This window comes from Dermacentor albipictus, chromosome 3 (genome assembly GCF_038994185.2).
Source record: "Dermacentor albipictus isolate Rhodes 1998 colony chromosome 3, USDA_Dalb.pri_finalv2, whole genome shotgun sequence".
NCBI classification, from domain to species: Eukaryota; Metazoa; Arthropoda; class Arachnida; order Ixodida; family Ixodidae; genus Dermacentor; species Dermacentor albipictus.
Window position 1 is genome coordinate 93,233,658 of NC_091823.1, and position 12,977 is coordinate 93,246,634.

General features: G+C 43.3%; 1 protein-coding gene and 1 long non-coding RNA gene across 3 annotated transcripts in view; both read right to left on the reverse strand.

Annotated features, from left to right (window-relative positions):
* LOC135902939 (cell adhesion molecule Dscam2-like) overlaps positions 1 to 12,977 on the reverse strand; it is a 264,364-nt gene that overhangs the window by 209,397 nt on the left and 41,990 nt on the right. The window lies entirely within an intron of this gene.
* LOC139057870 (uncharacterized) lies at positions 6,021 to 10,737 on the reverse strand. Of its 2 annotated transcripts, XR_011513058.1 has the most exons (4): positions 10,520 to 10,737; positions 9,538 to 9,636; positions 8,448 to 8,575; positions 6,021 to 6,398 (listed from the first exon to the last, which is right to left on the reverse strand). It is a non-coding gene; the product is annotated as an uncharacterized lncRNA (long non-coding RNA). The 2 variants fall into 2 exon arrangements; XR_011513057.1 differs by lacking the exon at positions 10,520 to 10,737 and having other exon boundaries at positions 9,538 to 10,353.

A 12,977-nucleotide genomic window follows, 5' to 3' on the forward strand; every position in this document is an offset into this window, starting at 1 on the left:
TGGTTTGATGAAGCAAAACAAAATAAACTTTGAGACAACGATCGCAGGTCGAAGGACTTTTTTTTAACTTTGTGGCAAAGGTACTCAGTGCCGCAGAAACATCCTTCTGAGAATGATGGCGACAAGAAGCTACTTACGCGATGTTTTCAGAAAAGTAGAAAGAAAGAAAAAAAAAAGCGCAAATCAGGGGTTCATCTTATATTGCTTAGGAATATATCAGCGTGTTTGGTCGCAAAAAAGAATTCAATAAAGGGTTTCTCGCTTGCTGTTCGAGGAAAAGTTCGGTAACAAAGAAAGCAGCAAAACGCCGAAGACAGGCGTTACCTGCAGAAAGTGAACTTGCGAATCATGCAAATATCGGGACCGCAAAAAAAAGAAACACACACACACACACACCCACACCCACACCCACACACACACCACACACACACACACACACACACACACACACACACACACACGCACGCACACACACACACGCACACACACGCACGCACACGCACGCACACGCACGCACGCACACACACATACACACACACACACACACACACACACACACACAAAGGCTGCTGTGAGAAAGAATGCTTGTTGTACGGGAGCAAGCACACGTACGGTGGTAGCAAGCGGTGAGCTTAGAACATGAACGTAGCGTTGAAAAAGAGGAAGCACTTACTGGGATGACAGAGGTAGTCCTGGACGAAATTAGCGATGTTTCTTGTGCTAACGCTGCGTGAGTTCTCGGACCTAGAATAACATGGCCAGTGGCGCCGATGACAAGGCTAGGAAAAGTGAGCACATGCGCCTGCCATGTTGCTCGCTTATTTTGGGATTCGCGGAGCGCGACAAAGTAAACCTAATCATCGCGATGGTGCACACCAATCAAGGACAACAAAGCGGAATCGGTTCTCTTCTGTTCTTGTGTGTAAGAACAAACGCCCAAATATAATCCAATTTCTCACTTTACTGAACTGTTGCCTGTGTGGTCAGCTCAACCCGATTTCAAACACCTGAGCAGAGTGCAATTGCTACGGCGAGCAACAATTAGGGTAAACTAAAAGCCTAGCACTCGTGTGGCTAACGAGGGACTAGCCGTGGATGAACGCTAGCGTCGAGGAGCATGTGTTCTGTTCAGATGCCCTATAACCCAACAGTGGGTCCCTACCACTAAGGCTTTCACGAAAGGTCAAGGTAATGAGTCATCTTCGTTCGCAATAACAGCGTTTACCAAGAAAGAATTGCTCCTTTAAAGTTTCATTTTAACAAATTGAATTGTCCCGATTACGTATTCATTTGTGTGTGCAGGATTGCAAACGCACGTTGAACTTGGAATGCACAATACATGGGGGTAATACCAGTAAAAATGAAGAAACTGGGCAATAAAAAAGAAGACAAGAAAAGCCAAGACCCTCGTAATCGTTTAAGCCGGGAAAGGCTCTTCTTGCAGCAAGTCTTACAGGCTCTCTATCATGTCGAATTGGAGCAGTCTAGCAAGTGAGAAGCTGCAAACTGTGAGGCATTGAAGGGATAAGAGATATGAAATGTGAGAGAACTTGAAGCGAGATATGAGCGTAGTGATGAAGGAAGACACATTGAGGTAGAAAAGGGTTGCACACGGAGTTATAACTCCTTTGAGAACAATTTTGCTTTCCACTTTCCTGGGATGAACAATTACTTTCTTTTTGTCAGTACCGAAAGAGCGGGGCCCTGGGCAAGAAATCTAACTGGCGAAATAACAAATCGCACCAAGCCAGATACTCCACTCTCCGACTTGATGTAATTTGTTACAGAATGAAAAGATTTTTTTTTCATACACTTAGGGATACCTAAGTACCCTTGAATATTTTTCTGACTCTGCGTGTGTGACTGCTATGCGCGCGATGCTCTATTTAGACTGCAATAAATTGTGCTGGTTGCGTCTAATATGAATGAATCAAACCAGTCGTCGAAAATACCTCGCCAAGTCCTAAACATTTTCAGGGAATCCCTCCTTGAGCATGTAAAGCTAAATGAATTGGCACAATATCTCATTCGTTTGCGATTCGGCCCTACGAATTAAGGCACGCGATGGCTCAGTCGAAAGAATTTTCGTAATGCTAATACCACTGATGTTCAGCTCCGCTTTTGTGGTGCATAAATGGCATCCTACTTATGCGTGATTTAACGAAGCACCATGTTGCTGTCTACCATTCAGGCAGGTCATTGTGTGATTCTTGAAATGCTTTTGTTTTATACATATCCATTTCTATTTCCCCGGTTCGCTGTGTTCGTCTGCACCTTTTTGCCGTTGGCTTGAATATTGTTTGTACGTTTGAAAAAGCGCATCGCTAAACAATTTTATGCTGTTTTATGCATGCAGACATGTTTGAGTGAAAGAGTGACATGCTAAAGAATCCAGTCCATGCAGTGCGTGTACTATCGCAAACATTTCATGGCGTATGAGAACCAAGGTTGTAAATAAGAACCTAGCTCTACTGCAGTTAGCAAAGTTCTGTAGTAAAAGCACCGATTGTGTAGAGCTAACGTCCGAACAGAGAAGAAAGTGTGCATTAAAGAAGGGGCTAGATTACCGAAACGTAAAAGTCATGTGCTAATGTTATGGAACTATCGTATATATTTCTTGCTACTTCCTTAGCGACTACTCACTGGCTGTTGGGTACTAACTCTAAGTTCCTTTGTATAGGGTATTTACAAAATAAAATAAAAGGTAAAACAAGATCTCTTAAAGCAGCTTGTGGCGATTAGACACTAGCACGCCAGAGCGCACGCACTGATGACGCACGGTCACTCAAAGAAAGCGAACAACCTGCAATCAAAAGTAACGGCATAAACCCCCAAGTGCAGGGTTCTTGGTAATGACGGCCAGGGAAGAGCACGTACCAATTCTCTCTTGTCAACACCGTCGGGGGCGGGAGCATGTCGCGTCGCTAGTTGCATGATGTCCGCTCACGGTTGCCAGCGCAGCGAAAAGCAAGAACGGAAGGAAGAAAAAGGCGCTCACGTTGCCGCCTCGCATCCGTGCCTTCACGGATAGGAGGCTTTCAAAGCAGAAACGCGGTCTTTCAACGTCTCTTTGAAAAACGCCTCCTTCCAGTGCTGTCGTCAGTTCCGGCACCCGTTTATACGTGCGCGTTAGCGGCGCACACTAAACATTTTAACACCCTTAAGGGTGTAAATCAGTTTGTCGCCAGACGAACACCCTAAGGGTGCTGTTGTCTACACCCTACAGTTGGGGTGCCACTATAGCACCCTAAAGGAAGGGTGTCCAGCAAAATAAATTTAGGGTGTAAGGCTGCTCATCCAAATTAACACCCATCTGTGTGGGTGTTGGAAGGGTGTAGACCCTTTTATTTCTAGCGTGTATGGAAGGCAGATTCGGCAGTACACGCCTTCAATTACTACTATGTACAGCGATCCACGCGCAACTACTGCGTGTGCCAGAAGGTTCAAGTTCGGCTACAAAACGCACTGTCGAACAGCCGGCCTTGAAGCTTCGATGGGCATACACAACACCTATACGTGTGGATCACATTACATATTAGTAATTCATGGTGTATATTGGAAAACCTGTCTTCGCTGCACAAATACAACCTAGCAAACTTGGACACTTTTGAGCATGTATATCAACACCAAGGTTATCACGATTTCCATATCCAAATAACATGCAACACAGACTGGTAAGATATATGCTGCATTTTCAAGAAAATGCAAATATATTTATTGCATGCTGCAATACAGAGTACAACATATACATAAATCACATGAAATATAATCATGCACAATCACCAAACACATCGGTAAGTACAAGAACATGTACATTCCCCACAAAGGTACCTAAAATATATGTATTGATCAAATCTGTTATTAGAGAAGAAACTATGTATAGCGGCACTGAAAGAGCCTGGGTTGATTCGCAGTGTTTTGGGCCACATAAAGGAATAAATTTTTAGTATTAGGCTCCAGTGAACAAAAATTCAAGTTTTGATGCCTTAAAAAAAGGCATATTGCAAAGGTGAATTAGGGAAGCAATTGAAATGCAGAGCAAACGCACAAGAAAGACACCTGTTATTTTGTACACTAATGTAATCGCAAAGCATTATGAAAAGTTTGGAAAGTCGATGTAAAGCATAACTGGCCAACATTTTTCAGACTGAAAGAATACTTTCCAAGCATAGACATGCTTTAAGTGAGGTTTATGCCAGGAGCCTTATTGCTAATTTTCTATTTCCAACAAGATTACTTGAGCACAAAAAATACGTAGAATTTTTTAGCGCCTACATAGTTTGTCCTCTTTTGTGAAATGAGAGTTCTCTGGGCTAAAGGTGCTGTGCAGCGGTTTTTCTAACTACAATACCAGTTTCTATAAACTTTTGTTTTGTAACTCTAAGGCACTGGTACATATACAATATGTAGTTTGAAAATAGGTTCTTTGCTTACTATAAATCAAAAGAGTGCATATTCCACATCTACTAGTGCCTGGGTGCAAAGTGCAGCAGGAGGCCTGATAAAAACAAACCACTGTTGATTAAACGATTTTGCTGAGCACAAAATGTGGACAGTGTTTTAAAATACATAGTAAATTTCTAAATTATTTGCACTTAGATGCAGTAATTCAAGATTAAGGCATGCTATAGCATGTGAGCATGCAAATTAGCAAATATGGTTTAATAAATTAGCCATACTCTGGTTACTAAAAGAACACAGGCATAGGCAGTCATGCAAAAGTTCAAGTTAAATATCACACTGTTAACATTTGCCAGCAAATGGTCATATCAAACATTATAATTATACTGAACAAGGGTAGTTCCTTGGGATAGTTTGCAATTAATGAGATAAAATTACGTACAGCTTGAATGACAAGAACTGCGAGAGATGACAGACTGCGCTGACTTCAAACAATATTTAATTACGTTGCCACATCGAGTATATTTGCACAAAAGCGGGCATGCGCAGAATATGAGTCACAAGGGGTGTCTAACAGCAAGTGACTGTACTAAGAACATCGTCCTTTGAAAAAAATAAACATTAGAATTTCTATCTGTTGAGATACAAGACTTCACTAGGGGTCAGCACGATAGAGGGGTCACTAACGCACCCACTAACCAGTTTTCTAGTGAAATCTGCTTCTATAGTTTCCTGGATGACCTGTCTCACTAAAGCTTCCGTACCTTCAAAGAGGGGCATGCAGCCGCAGTCCCAGCAATGGATGCCGAAGTGGCCTTGAACAGTGTTATGGACGTTGTTATCGTGCTCTCCTAAATGATTGTTTAGGCGCCTGCCTGTCTGTCCAACAAAGTCAAATGAGATATTGTGAAGCTTTGCCTCCTTAACAGCCTCAATAAATCTTGCTCACAAGAGATGCAACATAGCGTTGCTGCACAGGCTGATTGCCTTTCTTGGGTTGGCTACCCTTTGGCCTTAATTTCAGCCATAGCGGAACAGCTTCTGAAGGGCACAAAACATGATGAGCACGCTCGGTCAAGGAACCAGCCGGTTGAAAGACACAGGTTTGCAGTGCTACCGTATGTTCATGATGTCTCCCATAGGCTAAAAAAGATTAGGGGACCTGCAGAAATCACAGTCCTTTTCTCAGCCCCGGAAAAGCTGGCAAGGCTCTGTAAGTGTGTAAACGCGCCTAAATCACGTCAGAGTTGTTGCTCTGCCGAGCACAGAAAACGTTTTGCGATGTGTGCAATGAATGTGGTTTCCCAAATTCCCATTTTGAGGCAGTAAATATATTGGACAGATAGGCATGCGCCTAAATGATCGTTTAAGAGAGCACTATAACAACATCCATAACACTGTTCAAGGCCACTTGGGCATTCATTGCCGGGACTGCGGCTGCATGCCCCTCTTTAAGATACCGAAGTTTTAGCGAGACACAGCTCACCCGGTAAATTATTGAAGCTGATTTCACCAGAAAACTGGGTAGTGTGTGCGTTAGTGCCCCCTCTATCACGCTGACCCCTAGTGAAATTTTGTATCAAACAGATAGAAATTGTGATGTTTTTTTTTTCAAGTGACCATGTTCTTTTTACAATGACTTGCTGTTAGAACACCCCTTGTGTCTGGCTTTCATTTTCTGCGCATGACCCCTCTGTGTATACACATACGATGTGGCAACGCAATAAAATATTGTTGAAAGTCAGTGGAGTGTGTCTCTCGCAGTCCTTGTCCTTCACGCTGTACGTCATTTTTTATACTGAATAGCCAATATTGATTCAAAATTAGAAAAATATAGTACACATCTGAGCTGCAAAAATGCAAGTGATGCAGCAAATGGCCTTTAGCTTTCCAAAAGAAAAAGAAATGTTCACGGTTAATCACGAGGTGCAGGGACTCCATTCTCTGAGCATCTTGACCAATAAATGCAGCGCATGGCATTGCTGGAATCTTGCAGCCTGCATTAGCAAAATAAGAAGAGAATCATGAGAATTCAGTCCGTGCAATTACACATGTACTTTGCGGAAAATTTGATAAAGCCACAAGCTCCTCAAAGTAACAAACTTAATGTGACTGGGCAGAATGCACCGCTCAGGCAACTGGGCAAGACAAGTGAAAGGTAGGAGAAGTTTCTATTTTGCAAATTAAGGAATTGCATGTTACTGTGAATGCTAAACCACTGTGTCATTGTGAACACAAGGCACATACAGCAGCAAAAACATAAATTTACAGTAGCCTTTTCACCATAGAAAATAAGAGTGAATAAAGTTTAAAGACTACCAATGACATCTCTCAACAATAGACATTTGTCCAAGAGTGTGTATGTTACCTTAATACAAAATTGACATTATGAAATCTGCAATATATCTGCATTACACTTTATAAGTACTGCAGGTGAGAAGCTTACGGGATATTGCACATTAAGAGTGAAATGCACGAGGCATTAAAAAATGACTGTTTTTACACAACATTATTACACTAGGAGACAAAGAGAACTGTTTTACAGAGAGTGCACACAAAATGAAAATGAGGGAATCCCCACTGGCATTCTCATTTGCCCTGCAATACATGCATCCAGCCCAACAATATCCAACTCTCCAATGCGGTTTATTAGACACTTTCTGAATCCTAAAATTTATCGTGTATTTCTTATTTACTAATTTAGTAAGAATGGGCATTTTGGCATACTTTCCTCGAAAACTTAGCATGTGTTGTTAACTATTTTTCTTAGAGCACGCCCCCTTCTTTCAATGGGTTAGCTTGGCAATGCACTGACAAGTAGTATTCCCTTATTTAAGCTTATGATCCTTCCTCATGCTCCCACTTCATGCTCTAAACTGTGATGCCACTCCGATGCAGCTTATGTTAATCTGTGACTATTTACATGGTCCTTCTTTCTGTAGCCTCTCAACTAGAGCCTGAAATTTCTTGTCTCCTAGAACAATCGTCTTTCTTGCCCAAAACATATTGCACGGTTACCCCTCATAGGGGGGAGGGTACTGTATATGAGTTTTCACATATTCAATGAACCTCAGAGACAACCATTTCTCATCCTGTGTTGCTACTATCCGCATGAGTCACAATGGTTGTAAATTGGCTACCTGCCCTCTCTCGCTTAAAAGTACATTTTGCATGTGAAAAATAACCACAAGCATCACATTTCATTGAATGAGTGCTCCTGTGCATGTTTTTTTTTCCGTCTGTAATGGCTAAGTTCAACATGGTCAAGTTGTTTGAAAACTGTCTAGCCTCAACCAATACTTTGTGTAGTTTCAAAATTATGATACATTCATTTTTCAAAACTTGTCCCAAATTAAGCATGAGACATTTTCATGATGCAAATGAGGTAAGGTTGTGCTCAGAGACTATGATAGGCCTGCTATATCCTGCAAAACTATGTGAAATGAAATATGCTTGCAATTTTCGTGAGCAGCTAGCTCAGTATAATTAGGCACATTACCTGCGGAAACGTTTTTTTAACGCTCCCGAGAGGTCCTGGTTTCTTGTAATTTCTTCAAATCCCGTGCAGTCTAGATTGCAATCCGGTGCATTTTGATTTTGATATTGTATTCAAAATAAAAACAGCTGAAATTTTAAGGTTTTGATAATTGTATGGGAATAAATTAAAGGTAGAAGAGTGTAATGCAATGAGCAAATAACAAGCTCATTGCAGAGAGTAAACAAATATTCCTTTCCTGCAAATAAATTGGTAGCAGGAAGGTCATACGAAATTAGCAGTTAATGCACAATAAAGAATATGATGCTACAATGCCCCGGCATTCTGTGAATATTCTTGCACAAAGAAAATCCTCATTATGAAAGACCATCAAGAAAATGCAAATGTATACTTTGGATCAGCAGTCATACCTGCAGTATGCACTGTACCATCGGCAATATTTACAACCACCGACAACTGCACATCATATCAAGCTTAGGCGGCCAAGGAGCCCGAGTTTTAAATTATAACTTGACTTATTATATTACACTACACAACTATATCTACTTACAATGTTGTCTTCTCAACCGCTTTCAAGAAGACGTTAACCATCTGTCTGAAGGCGAAAGCAAGTGGCTTGCTCTTGATGGGGGGCGCCAAGGCTGGGCATTGTGAAATCGCTGCTACCATCTGCATGACCTGCGAGAAACAACGCTCTAAGTACAAGATAAACAAATGCTATTAGAGCAAAAGACAAGATCATTGGCAATGAGCGTCGTTTTGGTTTGCACGAGAAAAGCCAAGAATATGGACTTTGTGCTGCTTACTGAAGAAGCAAGCCTCCTTCCAGATGTTGCAGTCATGCATTAAGATTGTCACACAGCTGCATGCTTGTATGCTGCTGTCGCCAGTACGCCAGTAGGCTTTGAAGTTTATTATTTCAAGTTAAATTGATTATTGTGTTTTCTTCCAATTCTTGGCAAACAGACCAGCAATGAAATAGCTCACACACATACTCCCTTTTGAGGAGAGAATTCACACACACGCACGCATGCATGGGCGCACACACACACGCACACACACACGCACACATGCTTCTACCACATGAGCAGCTTCCTGTGCTTGACACACATACATTTTTTTTATCCTGTGTCACTCCTACTGCTAAGGCATAAAAAATCCTTTGTGTTACCAACCCCAAACTCCTCAACCTACACCTCCAGCTTAAACACTTTCTCGAGAGCCAGGACAAGCCTTCTAGCTTCCCCAGTGCTCCAAACTGTAGTTACGAATTTCAATAGGGTTATAGGCGACAGCTCTTGAAGGGCATGCAAATTACCCGGAGACCTAAAGCTTATATATGATACCTCTAAAGCACAACACTTCAAATTTTCAATATTCATTAAAGCTCCTGAAGACAATTGCTATATACGTAGAACGTCTCGAATAACCTGCCGCTAACAATTTCAGCGGTTGTCTGCATCAAAAATGTGGGCTAATGGGAAATCCACGTCTTTAAGATCAGAATTATTGTAATGGCGAAACACACTACCAGATTTCCTAATCATTTATTTATGCTCTGGATGTAACGTTCCTTTCACAATAAAAAACAAGGATATCGATTCATTAGGGCATGGGAGGAAAAAGGACGAAGCGTATACTTGGCGCCTTCCCACTGGTCCTCCCGAGAAACGGCGCCTCATACAGCAGTTGTCCAGGGTGGCTTGAAACCAAACTCGGCTTTCAGGCGGGAACACTCGCTGCACCAAATCGGAAGAGTTTTATTGCGAGTAAAACTCTACCGGCCTCATGCAATACATACGCACGCACACAAAACGCATCCATACGCACACACAAGTATACGCACTCTCAAAGCGCAGACACAAAAGCGCGCACGCGCACATTGATGAACACAAACAAGCACACATACATACATGCATGCAGGCAGACACGCTAACACGTGCACGCACACACATCGACCCACAGACAACACACTCACAAAACACGTACGCACTAGACACGCGCAAACACGCCGGCCCATACAAACCGGCATGTACTGGACGCACGCACGCACGCACGCACGCACGCACACACACACACACACACAGCGAGCCGAGCGCACGCACGCACACACACACAAAGCGAGCAGAGCTGAGCGCACACACAAATCAAGCCGAGCGCGAGCACGCGCACACGCACAGACAAAGCGAGCCGAAGAAAATGCCGAAGGCGTCCGGCAAGCAGCAACAGCCGCACGCGACCGATTCAGGGAGAACCAATACCGCGCCGGTTCCTTCGAAAGGTGGCTAAGCCAGTCCTTTTCTACGCGACGCAAAAGTGGTCGACCACATTTAACTGAAGCGCGAACGACCGCATTACAAGCAGCCGCGCTGAACGCACAAGAGAATCACATCAATGAACATTCAAGCGCTGAGAAACAAAGCGTAACTATGCAGGCGCACCACACCCGATGTAAATTTGACAAACATTAGTCACACGGGACGGGATCGAGGTAGTTAACTTGGCCTAGTAGGAGTGCAGCTGCTCTTGCTCTTACATTAGCGAATTATGAATTATGCTACGAGATCACAGTGAGATAATTCTAAAGCGAACAAAACAAATACCAAATAAACGGGCACTTGCCTGAAAGTTTCCATCATGCCAGTACTACCGACCGGGCACGTTGCAACTTCTCGTTTCAGCCTTCGTGGATCCATCTCCCAGTGCGTACGAACGCTTTGCTTTGAAGTGGGGCACGAGTAATACACAAAGCATGGGCCACATATTTTTCTACCCCGCGCGCAAAACTAATCACACGTTTAAAATTACTTCGCACAGCGCGCGACGCGAACGCACGCGAAAACGAGCATGATGGCGCAGCTTCCGCCTTCCCGTCCTGCCGCGCGCCGAAGTGATGGTACAGCGTCGGCCGTCACTTCCGGTCGCTTTTCATTGGGCATGGGGCGGCCGCGCAAATTGAACGTTTATTCTGACAGGTTTGCTTGCTCGCATGGCTGCCTGTTTGCTGCTGCTTCGTTGTGGTCTCTAACTAGAGCGGTGAGGCGGGTAGTTGCTACTACGTTTTGTGCCGGGCATTTTATTTTGGGGTGGGGGGCGCAGTCTGTGCTGCATCACTGAGGGTACAGTACACAAATCGGGACCGTGAGCGAGACGATCGGCGCTCTTCTGCTGGTGCGATTAGATTATTCGCTGCGTCCGAACGAAGCAACTTTGCGAGGTCACAGCGTAGTTTCAGCGATATCATGGCTCGATAAAGACGCTCACATCTTGGTCGTGTGACAGCGACGCGTAAACATTCATGAGGAGACTGAAGACTGCGTTTGCAAGTGCGTATGCTCTGGATAAGAAATTACAGCGTTGACGACACCAGCCCTTAATATATCGGCTCAGCCTTACAAGCTGTATTTGAGGGTGCACTTAGAAAGCAGATCAGTAGCTTAGTAAACCTCTGAATGAATTAGGCAAGGTACGTGGAAATTCGGGTTTGAGAACTTCCAACGTGATCTCGCCTCTATAAGTCTTCTTTATGGATTCACCATGCAAATTGTACGTTAATGCCATTGTACAGCAGAGGCTCGTCCAACAGCACGTCCCTGTTTGTTCAGCAATGTATCCAAACAGCTTCTTCCATTTCACCACTTTTTGTTGGACTATTAAGGGCACCGAAATATTAGTGCAGAATTGCGCAAGTTGCTCTCGTGTTTTCGCTCTGCTACTGCAGTTTTTCTAGAAGTGTTTAATTGCATGTTAATATTCCTGTGAGCATGAAAAATAATGATAATGGAATTGTAAGTGAAAGGGCGTTGTTTTTCTGGATGATACATTTTTGGAGTGGCCGTCATGCCAGTAACATCACAATACTTGAAGAAATATCGACAGTCACTTAGGAATGGGAAAACTTAATCGCTTCACGCATCTACACTTGCAATTGTCACGTGACCATGATACGTTAGTTCATACATTGTCACGTGTTCTTCACAATTCTACCTTAATCTCCCGTAATCCACCGTGCTATAGTTTGTACGAACCTTAATGCAATTTATTCCACCCTTATTCACATTATTTCACATTATTTACCCATAATTGCTCATACTTAACGTTGTTGTATTTACTACCTTCTGTATCACTACTGACGTCATAAAAGACGGTGATGACTTCACATTTTATTTATTTATTATATACATTCAAGGCCTAGTAGGCACAACAGAAAGAAGTGGTGAAAATATGCAATAATTGCAATGCAGCGCAAAAATAGAAAATCAAACCATACGATAATTTGAACGGCGACCTTGAATTAGTGGTGTCACAAATTGAGACTGTGGAGGCGGGAAGGCGGTTGCGTTCAGTGGCTGTTCTTGGCAAAAAGGAAGAATGGCACATCAATTTTGTGTTGATGGTCGATGCGAGACGAGAACTTGGTGTGGTGAAAAAATTTTCTTTACGAGAAGGGTTAAATTAGCATATTCTATGAAAAAGACAGAGACGAAAGTATTTGCGACGTAACCAAAGATCAGGTTCACCTAGTGTTCTTTTCATGGACGTGACGCTTGAATGAAGTGAATAATTTGAGAGAATAAAGCGGGCGGCGCGGTTCTGAATGCTTTCAAGGGAAATGGCAAGATTGGCATGAGCAGGGTCCCGTATGGATTGTTGTTGCGGAGAACGCCACCTTTCCTACCTGAAAGGCCATGAAACGCTTTCGCATTAAAAATGCAATACATACACACATTGCTTAATGCGTGGACGTGTACACGTTACTCAGATTTATGCATCAATACGTTCAACACCCTTCAGGCGTCGATTTAACACCCTTCTTTGAGCAAAGTCACACCTTATATGTGGTATCCACCCTTGTGATAGGGTGCTTTGGCCGAAAAGGGTGCTACAAGGGTGTGGGCATGGGTGTAAATGCCGAAAGCACCCCTATTCACACCCATAAGGGCGTAAAAATGTTTAGTGTGCGCGGAAAGCCCTGGCTGCCGCGGTAGACTGCACAAAACGAATCCCATGACGAGGCGCGCGAACGAAGAGAGAAAAGCACAGTGTCTACACGAACGCGAAAGTTTTCACCGTCGTCACT